This window comes from Meleagris gallopavo, chromosome Z (genome assembly GCF_000146605.3).
Source record: "Meleagris gallopavo isolate NT-WF06-2002-E0010 breed Aviagen turkey brand Nicholas breeding stock chromosome Z, Turkey_5.1, whole genome shotgun sequence".
Taxonomy (NCBI): Eukaryota; Metazoa; Chordata; class Aves; order Galliformes; family Phasianidae; genus Meleagris; species Meleagris gallopavo.
The window spans coordinates 61371553-61374864 of record NC_015041.2 but is presented as its reverse complement, the minus strand read 5'-3'; the positions used below and the strand labels follow the sequence as shown (position 1 = coordinate 61374864).

The following is a 3312-nucleotide window of genomic DNA, read 5'->3' as shown; positions in this document are numbered from 1 at the left end:
ACTCTTAGGTCTGTGATCAGTCTTGCCATAGCGTTCTGAATTGTAATGTAAACTACTTAATGTTCTGGTTTTCTTGAGCCCTTAGAGAACAATTTCCAAAAGTATATTGCATTTAGGTACATTTTACAAGATGTACATGCCAAAAACGTCTTTCCAAAGATGGAATAGTCTTCTTAATTCATAGTAACATTCAAAATAACAGAATTTCATCCTCTAACTATTGTACCAGCTAATGCTACTGCACTCAGCACATAAGCTAATTGTATGCTGCATGGAGCTTCTATAACCATCTCTCTCCCAATTCTCCATCTGTAAAATAGGCCTTAATAGCACATCTGGGAGTTTAATCTCAGGAGAAACAGACCTGAATAGCCAAGTGCCCTTGTCTCCCACCTCTCATTAATATAAAGGCTTCTTAAAGTGGAGTACCTCTTTTCCTGACAAAATAACCTAGATCCAAAACAATTAGAGCCTTGAAAGCTTTGTATTTTCCCCATAGGCTCTCTGGCAGCCAGTGCAGCTGCCTGAGCAGCACCATAATGCTCTCCTGTCATAAAGTCCCACATAATAAGTAGGCTGCTAGGTTCCAAATTAGCTTTGGCATTCAAGTGGTGTCATTAAATAGAAGAAGAGATCAGAGCCAGACAGGGAATAGGCCAAATTGAAACTGAAATAACATTAATGGACATCTTTTCTGCTTGCCTATACATCTTTCTGAACAGTGCTAAGGTCCTGTGTCAACACTCAACAGACGAGATTAAATGTCGAGCAGTAATATTTATTGTGTATATGTGAATCTTTTAAAGTGTATGTTCATAACCAAACTGTATTGATGCATTATAATAAATCCAAGAGATACCACAAACTTTTCTGCATTTCTTATAGACACAAGCTGTTGACCTGTGTTTGGATACAAAGCATGATAGGCATTGGTTCATTGATAGCATTCATTCAAAATGTGGTTAAAATATTCAGAATGCCAAAAATCTGCACAATTTCCATTAATTTCCTTCTTTTCTAAGGTATTTGCCTCATAATGGCATACCTGGATTATACAGGATGCAGTTACTGAGTTTTGCATGAAACGGTTCATGGTGAATTTGGAAAAGGGGATAACCGCTATTAAACATTGGTATTATTGGAAATGTGGGCATAGGGAGCAAATTGCAGGATACTGTACATGGTTCTTTGATGATTAGCTTTAAGGTGGAGGAAGGATCATTGTAGTTCTGGGCAGGAGTGGAGAGAAACATCTAAGAGCAGGGGGAAACACATGAGGAGAGAACTAAGAGAAAGATCTACTAGCAGCCACTTAGGCTGCTTTCACTTTGGAGTGTAATTTAAGTGGCACTTGTACACCAGGACAGAACCAGGCTGGATTCCAATGGTGATCAGTGTTTCTCTTGCTGGCTTTCCATATCACTATAGCTCTGTTTTTCCCCTCTGTATCCCAAGAAGGACACTTCTTTTTACCATTTCCTATTGTAGCAAATGCTGTGGCTAGCCTAAGCCTAGGTAGAAACATCAGCTTGGCAGATGTTATCCAGAGGTCTCCTTTCCTCCTCTCCCAAAAAGGCTGTTGTGCATTGTATCTTCTCACGCAGTGCTACCAGCAAAGGCTGCAAAAGGGCTCAGTTTCCCAGGGCTGGGGTATTAGCTCAGCTGACAGCCTCAGTCATGTTTTTCACCTGTTTGAGAGGCAACAGTTCTAAGGTTCAGCTACATGGGATCATTGTTGAAAGCTGCTTTTGGACATGACATTGTCTGTAACTTGAGTGGTTAAAACCAAAATCTTCAATCAAATAGTTCTTAAAGGAGCAGGAAACTGAACCATTATGTACTTCGTGGATCTGCCAGAGTGCCTTCCAAGTTATGTCAGTGTTACAGCAATCCCAGGAGGAGATAGAATTTTGCTACTGGTTCCAAGGAAATGCTGAACTATTTCTGCAGTTTGCCATCAAGCAATCTTAGCCACTTAGGTGGTCACATTACCTGAAAAGCCTTGTCATCTGAAAGCCAACTTCTGTGTCCTCCATCAGCTTCTGGTACAAGCTTGACAGTTTACTTCTAGGATGAAAATGTGTGTCCTGTCATAGAGAGGAAAGGGAGAGGCAGTAAGGATTTACAAAAAAATAAAAAGAGGGGACTTCAGTTTTGTCAAAATGCAGTGAGATTACAGCATTTTTTCATCCACATATTTCTGGCAAATCAATCTTACAGAAACATTGCTAATTTTAAGAACAGAGCTAAGCTCAGAGAGCAGCTTGAATACGAGCATTGTCCTGAGGGGAGGCTTGAGCAGTGTTTGAGTCAGAGGACACGGTAATTGGATTTTGCTGTTTACTTTTCCCTGGGCAGGAACAGCAAACAATAATCTCAAAGGGACAAAGGGCACTGAGTTCCACTCCTGATCAACTCTGCATGAGTTTATAACCTCTTCATTGCAAGCAGTGAAAGATTTTCTTGGTGTAGCTGCAAAGATTGGGAAAAAATTTGTTTCCATGTAGTTCAAGATAAAATCTGGAAGGAGTTACTAGCACAAAGATTGCATTTTGCTCTGAGAGTTGCAGAAAGGTTTTCCTAATGCAAAGTCAAGGCGAATAATTTGGTCACATGCTGCCTTTTCCCTCAAGGCACTGTGTTTCTTGCTTAATTTTAGGATCACTCACGCTGCTTAGATAACACCAAAGTGGCAGAAACACTCAGAGCTCTGCTCTGCTGCCTCCTGCCAGCAACAGGCCTGGAAAAGTGGCAAGCAAGCAGTGTCTTGTATGCACCGAAATGTGGCACCATGGGGAGTCCACCAAATGTTCCTGATGCTGCCTTTCAGCTCCTGGAAAATAACTGCTGTACAGGTAACAAAAATTACCTGGAGAGTCAGTGGGAGGAATAGCTATTTTTCTGAGTCACCAAACCAGAAAATGTTTTTTTGACAGGATCATCATCACCTGCAGTCAACATCAACAAAAAGGTTTTCCTGCCCCAATGAAGTTGCTGTGCAGCCATCCAGTTGCTTCTCTCAGAGTTCTTTCATTGTCCCTGTTCGTGTCATCCCTCTGACCTGATGTGCAAACCAGGAGCTCTGACAGCAGGCAGGAGCCATTGCACTGGAGCTGGCTGTAGATGCTCTATGAGCCACCTCTGAGAGTGTCAAAGCTGCCTTTGCATCTCTACAGTCACTGCTGCTGCTTTTCACCACAGTACACATGCTGGAGAAGCCCCAAACTGCTGGATGTCCTAGATGATCATTGTGGTCCTTTTCAACCCAGGCCATTCTATGATTCTATTCTTTTGGTTTTGTTGCTCTCTCTT

The 3312-nt window shown here is 41.8% G+C and overlaps 1 long non-coding RNA gene across 3 annotated transcripts in view; it reads right to left on the bottom strand.

Annotated features, from left to right (window-relative positions):
• Positions 1-3312, bottom strand: part of LOC104915320 — a 15067-nt gene that overhangs the window by 6629 nt on the left and 5126 nt on the right. For 2 of the 3 annotated variants that reach the window (XR_002110105.1, XR_796327.2), the window contains one exon: positions 1993-2087. This is a non-coding gene — a long non-coding RNA (uncharacterized LOC104915320). Of the gene's footprint in view, positions 1-1992; positions 2343-3312 lie in introns of those variants that run through there. The other variant, XR_796326.3, reaches the window with a different exon arrangement.